Source organism: Chlorocebus sabaeus, chromosome 1, assembly GCF_047675955.1.
Source record: "Chlorocebus sabaeus isolate Y175 chromosome 1, mChlSab1.0.hap1, whole genome shotgun sequence".
Lineage (NCBI taxonomy): Eukaryota > Metazoa > Chordata > Mammalia > Primates > Cercopithecidae > Chlorocebus > Chlorocebus sabaeus.
The window spans coordinates 21877814-21891199 of NC_132904.1; the positions used below are offsets into that span (position 1 = coordinate 21877814).

At 41.8% G+C, this 13386-nt stretch overlaps 1 pseudogene; it reads left to right on the plus strand.

The window, feature by feature from the left end:
- The first annotated feature begins 484 nt into the window (after positions 1–484).
- Positions 485–1804, plus strand: LOC103237236 (heterogeneous nuclear ribonucleoprotein K pseudogene; annotated as a pseudogene).
- Positions 1805–13386: the final 11582 nt, after the last annotated feature.

Sequence of the window (13386 nt, forward strand, 5' to 3'; positions counted from 1 at the left end):
TTAATATCTAGAAGAAAGAGCCGTTATTTTGGAGAAACCCTCAAGCTATTTCAAAGAGAGGGAAAATCAGGATACCGTGAGGTGCCTCATCTTCCACAGGGAGAAGGTGAGGAGGATGGCACTGAGCTGGAACCTGGAGGCGAGAGCATTTTAGGAAACTGAGTCATAAAAATGACCCCACTGGATGTGCTTCTGGCAATGCTGCAGACCCTGGAATAAGCAAATATCTAAATAACGGAACAAAGTTTTCAGAGTTAGCAATCCCTCCTGTTTGTTTTGATCTTAATTGTTGACTACCTAACTTAAAACATTTTATTGTCTCCTTTTATTCCCAATGTGATTAATGCTTATGATAAAATTCAGAAAGTCACAGAGGAGTCATTATCCTGTTTCTCTGTTGCACTGACCTCGGCATCTTGCCTGTGTCCCACGTTTGTCCCACGTGCCTATAGATTGATGTGTCCATTTCACGCCGATTTAAGAAATGGAAACTGAACAGCTAGAGGAAACCTTCCCTAACACTGAAACCAATGGTGAATTTGGTAAATGCCTTGCAGAAGATATGGAAGAGGGACAAGCATTTAAAAGATCTAGAAACACTGATGGCTGAATTATGTGTTGTGTTTCAGAGCAAGAATGCTTGGACAGTGATTGGAAAGGGAGGTAAGAATATTAAGGCTTTCTGTACAGACTACAGTGCCAGGGTTCTAGCCCCAGAGGGCAGTGGCCCTAAGTGCATGCTGAGTATCAGTGCTGATATTGACACAATTGGAGAAATTCAGAAGAAAATCATCCCTACCTTGGAAGAGTAGCACCATTATAAAGGAAGCAACTTTGATTGTGAGTTGAGGCTGTTGACTCATCAGAGTCTGGCAGGAGGAATTATTGAGGTCAAAGATGCTAAAATCAAAGAGCTTCAGGAGAACACTCAAACAACAATCAAGGTTTTCCAGGAATGCTGTCCTCATTCCACTGACAGAGTTGTTCTTATTGGAGAAAAGCTATGGAGTTGTAGAGTGCATAAAATCATCCTTGATCTTATGTCTGAGTCTCCTACAGAGGACGTGCACAGCCTTATAATCCCAATTTTCATGGTGTAACCTATTACATTACATGATGTAACATCATTACATTATGGTGGTTTTACAATGATGTCTGATGGCCACCTTGGATGCCTGGTGGGGTTTCCCAGGCAGGGAAGAGGTGCTTTTGACAGAATGTCTACCAGTCAGTGTGGGCATTCCCTGCCACTATCTAGAAGAGATTATTATGACATGAGTCCTTGTTGAGGACCACCTCCTCCTTCTTTTGGACAAGGTGCCTGGGGTGGTAGCAAAGCTGAGAATCTTCATCTTTCTTCACTACCACCGCTGAGGGTAGGAGACATAAGGGCCTATGACAGAAGAGGAAGACCTGGAGATGGTTACATAGCATGGCTGGCTTCAATGCTGATGAAACTTGGGACTCTGCAATAGACACGTGGAGTGCATCAGAATGGCACATGGCTTATGAGCCACAGAGTGGCTCCAGATATAGTTATTCCTATGCAGGGGATTGTGGCTCATATCGTGGACCTATTATTACTACACAAGGAACTATTCCCAAAGATTTGGTTGGATCTATTATTGGCAAAGGTGGTCAGTGAATCAAACAAATCCATCATGAGTTGGAGCTTCAATTAAAATTGATGAACCTTTGGAAGGAGGCGAATATTAGATTATTATCATTTAGGAACATAGGATCAGATATGGAATGCACAGTATTTGCTGCAGACAGTATGCAGCAGTTTTCTGGAAAGTTTTAACTAATACTAGTGAAGGACTGAAGGAATCCCGCATCATTTTTTTTTAACCTGCTTCTGTTTAAAAAGCCATCATGCCTCTGCTTCACAGGTGTTAGCATTTGAGGTGTAGTGAAACCTTTGCTGTTCACCAGATACAATGTTTTAGTTCCTCACAAACAGGGTTGGGGGTGTGGGGAAGGGCTTGTAAAAACTAATGTGGAAATTTTGAAACAGCGGTAGAATGAGCCGATTTTATTTTGTGTTCATTGTTACTGGTTTAAAAAAATGTTCCCTGGTTTTAAAAAATGTTCCCCCATGTAATTTTTGTGAACACCTTACTTTGTAGCCATTGTAACATTTGAGGGGTGAGACAGAGAGGAAAAGTAGCAGTGGGCCACCATGTCCCTGGCATCTGTTCACAGCAGGGTGCAGAGTGTAAGCCTCTTTTGTAAGAAACGTTTTATGATTTTTAAGATAAATTTAGATAAACCTAAAATAAAGGGTCACAGAGGATGTAAAATAAAAGTGACAGACTCCCTTCTTGCCCCTCACCCCTCCATCATACCCTTTAAAAGTAACAACTGTGAATTGTTTCTTGTGTTTACCCTACACGATCATTGTAAATAAAAGATAAGCGTGTGTGTGCGTGTGTGTATGTTTGTGTGTTTAAATCATATTCTTTATATATTTCTACAGCTTGTTTTTTAAAAAAATTAACACTACATATCAGGCATTGCTCTACATCATTAACTATAGATTTAAATGGTTTATTTAAAAAATATTACAAATTATTACAGTGCATAAATGTACTATTACTTACTTCCGTCCGTTATTGATGAACATCTCGGTGGTGGTGAGGATTTTTTTCTTTCTTTTTTTTTTTTTTTTGAGACGGAGTCTCGCTCTGTCACCCAGGCTGGAGTGCAGTGGCGCGATCTCAGCTCACTGCAAGCTCTGCCTCCCGGGTTTACGCCATTCTCCCGCCTCAGCCTCCGGAGTAGCTGGGACTACAGGCGCCTGCCACCACGCCCGGCTAATTTATTTTTGTATTTTTAGTAGAGACGGGGTTTCACTGTGTTAGTCAGGATGGTCTCGACCTCCTGATCTCGTGATCCGCCCGTCTCGGCCTCCCAAAGTGCTAGGATTACAGGCTTGAGCCACCGCGCCCGGCCGATTTTTTTTCTTTATCCTGTTAAAAAACTGCTGTCATTGCAAACAATGGTACCCTCCACATTTTTGTGCCAGTTCATCTGAGAAACCTGAAGACGGGAGCTGGAAGTATCTTCAGAGGTCAGCAAGTTCAGTTTCCTCTATTTGCAGGTGAGAAAATTGAGGTCAGACAAAGAAGGGAAGTGATTTGCTCAGGATTATACATTCCGTTACGGTTTCACCATGTATATGATCCTGATCTCTTGACTCCAGAATCCTCTGTGTGTTGGAATTTAAATATAAGTGACTATTGAATGTTCCTTGAAATAAGTAGTCTGCAGACTGGGTTTTCCATTCTTCCATTGTATAGTTTTCTGCTGGGGCTGCTGCATAGAGATGTGTATTCTGTGCACTGCATAAAAACACTCAGACTAATAAGAGGTGAACGAGGGCTGAAATGGAAGGTTTGCTTCATTTGTTAAGCTCTGAATCTGGTCTCGGTGCTACATCTGAGTGAACTTTCCCAGACTGAGCACCTTTCTCAAAATTACCCAAAGGCACGATGCAGGCTAGCAGAGGTCTCATTTCTGGGATTTGACTGTAAAACAGTAATGCAGCTTGTTGTGTCTTATGCAATGCTGTTAATTCCAGTGGACACAGAATTCCACTGTTGTTCACACTTTCTTATCTGGTCTTCCTGATGACTGACAGTTTGCATTTGACAGATAACTGGGTGGGATTAGGGCCACAGGATATGGTCACAGGTGGGTTAAATTTAACAGCCAAGTGTGGCTGACAGAGAGGCCTCTCATGAGCAGAAGATGTTATTTACTGTTTTGTGGTTTCATACTCAGCTTTTTGGAGCCAGTGATGTTCTCCCTGCCTTGTGAAGCAGGGACACAAGGGGCCCTGCTTTTTAGTTGAGAGGGGTCTCCTTTTCAGATAATTGGTAGCTTGGCGCTGTGCATTTCTCATTACCTATTTTCCCTTGTATTCCCCACTCTGCCCCTGACTATTGTAGATTCCCTCTTCAGCTGCTGGTCAACAGACTCATCTTGCATGACAACCGTTCAGCTAAGGACAATTTGTCACAACAGCTCCAGAAAAGTTAGTTCACTTTTTAAACAGATTCCTGTTTTTGTTACAATGACTTCTTTTTTTTTTTTTTTTAGAGTCAGGGTCTCAGTCTCTGTTACACAGGCTAGAGTGCAGTGGTGTGGTTTTGGCTCATTGCAGCCTCAAACTCCTAGGCTCAAGCCATCTTTGCACCTCTGCCTCCTGAGTACCTGGGACTACAGGTGCATGGCACCATGGCAGGCTACTTTTGTTTGCTTATTCATTAGTTTTGTAGAGATGGGGTCTCACTAAGTTGCCCAGGCTGGTCTCAAACTCCTGGACTCAAGTGATCCTCCTACCTCAGGCTCCTAAAGTACTGCGATTACAGGTGTGAGTCACTTTGCCAGGCTGGTATGATGACTTTTTAAAGCAAAAACACACTCAAATAAAATGAACTCAAAACACACTAAATATAAATGTTATAAAGCATAGTGATATTCCAGGATTCCATCTGTAGGCATTTACTGGACCCAACAGTTTCTAGTCAGAGACTATATGGGACTTTTTGACTTGCACATCATTCTGAGTGACCTCCTATTTGTTCATATTTAAAGACTTTTTAAAAAGAGCAGTTTTAGGTACAAAGTAAAATTGAGAGGATGGCACAGAGATTTCCCATATACTCCCTGTCTGCAACATGCATAGCCTCTCCCATTATCAACATCCCCTACTAGAGTGGTACATTTGTTACAATCAACGGACCTACGTTGACACATCATATTCACCCAAAGTTCATAGTTTACATTCTGGCTTACTCTTGGTGTTGTACATTCTACAGGATTGGGCAAGTTTATGAAGACATGCATATATTTACCATAATAGTTTCATACAGAATAGTTTCACCACCATAAAATGTCTTTGTGCTCATCACCTATTCATCTCTCTCTCCTCTAAACCCTAGCAACCACTGATCCTTTTATTTTTTTTTAAACTTTATTTCTTCTTAAAACAAAATAAAACAAAACCGGGAAACGTGCAGAATGTGCAGGTTTGTTACATAGATATATGTGTGCCGTGGTGGTTTGCTGCACCTATTGACCTGTCCTCTAAGTTCCTTCCCCTCACTCCACACCTGCAACCAGCCCTGGTGTGTGTTGTTCCCCTCTTTGTGTCCATGTGTTCTCAAGGCAACCACTAATCTTAATTTTTTTAAATTGATATAAAATATAGATGTATAATTCACTATCGTTACCATCTTTAAGTGCACAGATCAGTGGCAATAAATACCTTATTTTTGTCCCCCTCTTCACTTTCTTCTCCCCCATCCCCTTCTTGGCCTCTGGTAACCACCAGTCTACTCTCTATCTTTATGAGATCCACTTTTTTAGCTCCCACATATTATTGAGAACATGCAGTATTTGTCTTTCCGTGCCTGGCTTATTTTGTTTAAAATAATAGACTTCATTTCCTTCCGTGTTGCTGCAAATGACAGGATTTCATTCTTTTTTTATGGCTGAATAATATTCCATGGTATATACATACCACATTTTCTTTATCCATTTATCTGTGGATGGGCACTTAGGATGATTCCGTATCGTGGCTATTGTGAATAGTGTTGCAATAAACATGGGAGTACAAATATCTCTTTGACATATTGATTGCCTTTCTTTTGATTATATGCCCAGTAGTGGCATTTCTGGGTCTTATGGTAATTCTATTTTTCATTTTTTGAGGAACTTTTATACTGTTGTTCATAGTGGCTATATTAATTTACATTCCCACCAACAGCGTATGAGGGTTTCCCTTTCTGCACATCCTCGTCAGCATTTGTTACTTTCGTCGTTTTTTTTTTTTTTGAGACAGAGTCTTACTCTGTCACCCAGGCCAAAGTACAGTGGTGCAATCTCGGCTCACTACAATCTCCACCTCCCCGGTTCAAGTGATTCTGTTGTTGTGCCTCAGCCTCCCCAGTAGCTGGGATTACAGGTGCCCACCACCATGCTGGGCTAATTTTTGCGTTTTTGGAAGAAATGGGGTTTCACCATGTTGGCTAGACTGGTCTTGAACTCCTGGCCTCAAGAGATCCACCCACCTCAGCCTCCCAAAGTGCTGGGATTAGAGGCATGAGCCACCACGCTCAGCTCTATTTTTGTCTTTTTATACAAGTCATTTTGACTGGAGTGAGATGGTATCTCATTGTGGTTTTGATTTACATTTCTTTGATGATAATTGATGTTGAACATTTTTCATATACCTATTCGTCATTCATGTCTTCTTTGAGAAGTGTCTGTTCAGATCTTTTGCCCATTTTTAAATGGAATTTTTTTTTTTTTTTTTTGCTATTGAGTTGGTTGTACTCCTTATATATTCTGATTATTAGTCCCTTGTCAGATGGATAGTTGCTAGTATCTTCTCCAATTCTGTGGGTTGTCTCTTCACTTTGTTGATTGTTTCCTTTGCTTCGCAGAAGCATTTTATCTTAATATAATCCTAATTGTCTATTTTTGCTTTGGTTGTCAACCACTGATCTTTTTATAGTCTCCATAATTTTGCCCTTTCCAGAATGTCATGTAGTTGGAATCATACGGTGTATTACCTTTTCATATTGCCTTTTTTCACTTAGTAGTATACATTTACATTTCTTCCATGTCTTTTTATGGCTTGATAGTTCATTCTTTTTAGCACTGAGTAATATTTCACTGTTAGGATGTACCAGAGTTTGTTTATCCACTCACCCTTTGAAGGACACCTTGGTCACTTCCAAGTTTGGGCAATTCTAAATAAAGCTGCTGTAAATATTTGTGTGCAGGTTTGTGTGTGGACAAAAGTCTTTAACTTCTTTGGGTAAATACCAATGAGTGCCCTAAAATGTTTTGCTTTGCATTCATAGGCCCAGTGAGAGGAAGGGGGGTGGGCAGTATCAACGAAAACTCTTCAGTATGTTAGGTAGGAGCATTTTTTCCCCATGTTTGGAAATCCTCTTGCATTTGGACTTTTTTTTTTACCCTAAATATATGCTTCTGTGTAATGATTTTAAGTACAGCTCAGTGAAGCAAATGGTGTGGAAAGGAGAACACACCTTTCCCGGAAAGAGCTCCCTCTCACCTGCCTCCACCCACCTCCCGCTGCTTTTCATCCTGTATAGTGTAAAATAAACCTTGATTGCACCATAGTTCATGAACTGACTGGATTTGGTTTTATGTCTAACATTTAAGTCTTTAATCCATCTTGAATTAATTTTTGTATAAGGTGTAAGGAAGGGATCCAGTTTCAGCTTTCTACATATGGCTAGCCAGTTCTCCCAGCACCATTTATTAACTAGGGAATCCTTTCCCCATTTCTTATTTTTGTCAGGTTTGTCAAAGATTAGATGGTTGTAGGTGTGTGGTGTTATTTCTGAGGCCTCTGTTGTGTTTCATTGGTCTATATGTCTGTTTGGGTATCAGTACCATGCTGTTTTGGTTACTGCAGCCTTGTAGTATAGTTTGAAGTCAGGTAGCATGATGCCTCCAGCTTTGTTCTTTTTTCTTAGGATTGACTTGGCAATGCAGGCTCTTTTTTGGTTTCATATGAACTTTAAAGTAGTTTTTTCCAATTCTGTGAAGAAAGTCATGGCATTGAATCTATAAATTACCTTGGGCAGTATGGCCATTTTCACAGTATTGATTCTTCCTATCCATGAGCACAGAATGTTCTTCCATTTTTTTGTGCCCTCTTTTATTTCATTGAGCAGTGGTTTGTAGTTCTCCTTGAAGAGGTCCTTCACATCCCTTGTAAGTTGGATTCCTAGGTATTTTATTCTCTTTGTAGCAATTGTGAATAAGAGTTCACTCGTGATTTGGCTCTCTGTTTGTCTGTTATTGGTGTATAGGAATGCTTGTACATATAGGATTTTTGCACATTGATTTTGTATCCTGAGACTTTGCTGAAGTTGCTTATCAGCTTAAGGAGAAATATCTCTCATTTTCAAATGGGTGTGGCTTTGGGAATTTCCTTGTCTGATTTAGTCGGAAGCAATTGAGCAATCCTGTCAAAAATGAAGTTTAGAAACGCACACATGTGATATGCACTGGAATAAGTTAATACTGCTTTATGGTTTGATCAGGATTCTTGAGAAACAATGAGCACTGAGTGCCCAGATGGGTTACTTAGTGAGGCAGGTTAGAGAAAGAAATATTGGAGCGATTGTAGAGAAAGAGGAGGGAAGAAGGCAGGAGGAATGCAGAAAAGCCTTCAGGAGGAACTCATCAAGGCTGTCAGGAGCACTACTATGAAAAACTGGAAAGCTGTGGAGCAGGAGAAGGAAAAATGCATGGAGTAGGGTTGGTATCTGCCCAGGAGCAAGATGGGCCAGTGTGGGAGATCTCTCAGGAAAAGGGAGGGAAGGCACCGGAAAGCATTAAGTTGTGGATATGTCAGGGAGGCCGTGGAGAGGCAACTCAGCCTGAACAGGTGGTGGGATCTGGGCTTGCTTTTCCAATGACAAAGAGATGTGAAGAGAGAGGGAGATAGATAGGTATATAGATCTATAGATAGAGAAATAGAGACACAGAGAGAGACAAAGACAGATGACAGATACACAGACTGAGAAAGGAAAAGAGAAAGAGACAAAATGAGGGGAAGTGGAGGGAGGAAGAGAGAGAGAGAAAGAGAGAACAGAAACACAATGAAGACTGAGGCAAAGAGACACAGAGAGAATTAGAGAGTATCCGAGTTCCTCTGAGGAGAGGAAGATGTGATGGAACCAGGAAATGAAGCCTATTCACAACCAGACTGGAACAAGAGCCCTGCCAAAACATCATCTCCTAAAGAGAAGCATGCCCTAGTTGCCTGTTGGCCCTTGGATTCTGCACACTGCAGGTTACAAACTCTCATTCTCCAACTGACCAACTGCATAGACCTCAGGCTAAGGAGACACAAGTCACAGAGGCACTAGAAAGACAGAAAGATGTGAGAGGCAAGGGAACTGGGGGTTTGGTCATAAGAGGGAAGCGCACAAGTCAGCCAGCCAGCAAACCTTTTCTCCTTTGATGGAGGTGGCAAGAAGGTCACCACTTTAAAAATACCCCCAGAGCCCTGCATGACCAAGTTTTTTGAAAAGAAAAAGAAAAAGAAAAAGAAAAAGAAATCAAAACCTATTATTAAGGCAGACAAAGGGGTTCCTTCTTTCTGGGTGTAGGTGGTGTTGGGGATCTTTTGTTAGATTTTGGGAGTTCAGGTTTCTTTTGCTTTGCTTGCTACACCAGCTGCCCTCTTTTGCTGCCTCTATAAAGTGACAAGTCAGAAACGTTACCAGGGATAATCCAGTGTTTTACTTCATTAAGATGTGGCTTACTGTGATGGCAGACCCTGCCACTCCCAGTTTCGGTGAGTGGGTGAGATGTCCCACTGCGACTCTCCTGCCGGGTGAGTCCATGAGCTTTTCCTATCCTAGCTGCAGAGAGAGCTGCACTGAGACTGAGGACAGTGGCAGCAATTCCCTTATCAAATGGTCATGAAGAAGTGTGTCTTCCATTGCCTCACTTCTTATCTCAGAGGAAGAACGCTGGATGTTTGTAGGAACAAGCCATTTGTAGTTTTGTGAAAGTGCACACCTTCGATTTGAAAGCCTGTGTCATTTAGATAAATTTCTGAAAGCGGGTACAAAGTATTATACCAAATCTTTTGAGGCTAGCAGATCCCAAAAGATTGCTCAAGATGGATAAATATTTATATGTTTCGCCTGAAAGTGGTGAGAGGCTATTTTGTTTTCCGTGGGCCAGAAATCAGCAAAAGAAAGAGGTCTTGTATCCATTCACATTTTTGTATCTTCAATTTCCATGATCAATTAAAAGACAGTAAACTCTTATCCTGAATAGAAGTACAATTAAGTCCAATAATGAAATCATCAAGTACTACTGAAGTGGAACTTGGTGGTAATTAGTTTTTTGATACATAAATACAATTTCCAAATGCAATTTGTCCCTAAGTCCAGGCCGCTGATTCAATTCACCATGTTTGCTATTAAAAGGGAATGTGCAGTAAGGTGCGTTCCAATTCCTCATGGATACATCTCTCCAAGGAGAATGAAATGAGTTGGCTAACATCTGAAACAACTGGTGGGACATGGAGGAGAGATGCTGTGCAGCTCTCCTGGGATCCGGGGTGGAGGGTGTGCCTCCAGCATCTCATTGGCATGTGAACCGTTCTATCAGGTAGCAAACTGACTTTCTCTATTTCTTCTTTTCCTGTGTCTGCTTGTCTCTCTTTTTCTTTCTCTTTCTGACACTTCCCCTCCATTAGTTTATCTATATGTTTATTCATTTGGTTTTTTTTTGTTCGTTTGTTTGTTTTTGAGACGGAGTCTCACTGTCACCTGGGCAGGAGTGCAGTGGCGCAATCTTGGCTCACTGTAACCTCCGCCTCCCAGGGTTCAAGCAATTCCCCTGCCTCAGCCCCCTGAGTAGCTAGGATTACAGGCGCCTTCTACCACGCCCAGCTAATTTTTTGTATTTTTTTTTTTTTTTTGTAGTGGAGATGGGGTTTCACCAGGTTAGACAGGACAGTCTCAATCTCCTGACCTCGTGATCCGCCCACCTCCGGCTCCCAAAGTGCTGGGGTTACATGCGTGAGCTCACTCAGTATTTTTTGTGGGCTGCCTGCTATACTATGTCAGGTGCCGGCATGTAGCAGTAAGGAAGGGAGACACGGTTCCTGTCCTCAGGGGATTGCGAGTCTACTATTCAACTTGAAAGAAATACTTAGTTAAGTATAATTGTTGCAGTGCTAAGAAAGGTCCTATCAGAAGGCAGAAAGAGGGCTCTATCCTGGTCTGAGGGGTGAGGAAAAACTTCCCAGAGGAACTGACATTGTAGCTTTGATCAGAAACATAGATAAGACTTAGGCAGAGAATTTGGAGAAAACTGTCCAGGCAGAGAGGAGTTCAGGACACTAAATGCAACAGAGAAACAGGAATGCCCATGCCAGTGGGAGCAGAGGCGGGAAGCAATCAGGACACGTGGATGAGATGAGGCTGTGCAGCCACAAATGGTTAGATCATTCAGGGCCTTGTATTAATAGCTCCTGTCAGAGGTTTTAGATTTAATTTTAAAAGAGGTAAGAAATTATTTGAAGATTGTAACATAGAGGAGCCATGGGGTCCTTCTGTTTAGTTGCAGGCTACCCTAAGTTTCAATAATGATGTGCCTCTTCATTTGGAAGCTCTGATCACTCTTCGAGTCAGTGTCCACCATTCTTCAATATTTTCAGAGATATACCAGCTGGGAGGGAAATATAGCTGGTGGCCCATCCTCCTTCAAGGAGCTGTAAAGTCAGAATTTCAATGCCCCTGTGACAGGAAGCCCTAACAATTATGGTCAGAAGTACTTCAGGCAAAGGTTAAAGATTTGTGATGTGGGTTCATCAGATGAGAAAAACACTACTATGACTGAGTATATTTACAAAGTGTTTACAGAGAGTGATAGCTCTCCTCCCCACCTTCCTAACTGAAATCCTCTTAACAAGTAGTCAGATCATTGCTTTATTTTTCCCTCTCAAGCTGTGGGCCATGGAGGGGCTGAGGAAGGAGGGATTAGGACTGACTTTGATTCTTTCCAGAAAATACCACAGTGACGTATTCGTTGACCTCGTTTTCTAAATGAATGGTGACTGCACCTTCAGTTGCCCCAGTGTATTTGTTAGGTGAGGGTAGGCTGTAACCGAGCAGTTTAAAGAACAAAAATATATTTATCTTTTGCGTATTACTTCTGACATGAGCAATTCAGGTCAGGAAAAAAGCTCCACTTCTCTTGGTCATTTGGGAACCCAAGTTTCTTGTAAGTTGTTACTCCTCTATCTCCAGGGACATCGTCATCAGCTGCATGAATAAAATGATGCTAGGTTTGTTGCTACATCAAGATTCCAGCTGACAAAAGGATGGACTATAGCCTCCCAGAAGACATTCTCAGAAATCTTAAGTGACACATGTCACTTCTGCTCACGTTCCATTAGTGAAAAGTTAGTCCACGATAAGAACTTAGTCACCTAGGTCACACTGACTTGCAAAAGAGGCTGTGCAATGCAATCTACATGGCTGGCTGCATTTCTTTTGCTATGGAAGCAGGGAGAGTGGATTTTGATGAACAGCTAGAATTCTCCATCACACCCAGTGTGGTAGATTGATTACAGAGTGGGCCCAATTCTTCACATCTTTCTGTGTCTGTACTCTTGGCAGTGTGATGTGGGGGCTCTTCCCACCAAGAAATAGAGTCTGTTTTACTGATCCTTGAATTCCGACGTGGCTTTTACTTTGCTTTAGCCAATAGAAAATGGTAGAAGTGGCAGTGTGTATACCGTTGGTCCTTTCCCCCAAAAGCTGTCCATGGAATCACTATAACTAGGACTATTGATATGCAGGTAGACTGAATATTGCACAGGAACCAGGACCTCAGAGGCAAGAACTTCATACCTGCAGAGAGCAGACCTGGTTTCTAGGATCCTGAAATGCACCAAGAAATTACTAAAGAGATGTTAAGGCACAAATATGTGTAATCCTTATATAGCAACTGACCCAGGTCCAAACTTTACTTCACCCCTTCTGCCATTCCAGACCTTGCCTTTTGACTTCAGGGCCCCTTAGCTGGCTGACCCACTTCCCAAACTATCAACTGCTCAAGAAAGAGTTTCTGCAAGATGACCAGCAGGTGATATATTAATACTTCATGACTGGCTCACTCTTCCTAGGTATCATAACTAGCAGAAAAAAAGCTGGCTGTATTTATTACTATTGAGATGATTTCCAGGTAAGGGAAGCCATTGCTATAGCAATTCCCTCCCAGTGGCACCAATGCAGGTTTAAAAATCTGGACTCTTTTCCCACATCCAAATGGGGCCACTTAGAGTTCATCATCTGTTGATAGGAAAAGTTATCTGCACAGCTGTGGATCCACATTAGTTATGCTCTGTGCAGGACAACACTGTAAATTATTTGCAATATGCTGGAACTCAATACAGATTGAGTTTATAAATATGATATTAAACTCTTAAGAGGCAGTTGCAGACCTTTTATAAAGCCATTAATTTTTAAAGTGGTTTAGGATTCCAAATTAGCAGCCGGGTGTGGGTGCCAGCTTCCAAAAACAGATGGCGCTGGCTTTTCTAAAAGCAATAACAAGATCCTGAGATTAAACGGAAGGATCAGGACTTGGATGCTTTTTGAAAGTCTATTTCAAAACCCTGAATAATGTGTAAGTTTCAAAGCCCTCCTCCTGGAGGCTTCCCTGATCACCCCAGTTCTTTGTCTGGAGTTCCATCATCTGGAGTTTTATCTTCTGGAGTTCCATCATCTGGAGTTCCATCTTCTGGAGTTCTGTCGTCTGCAGTTCCATCGTCTAGAGTTTCATCATCTCGAGTTCCACCTG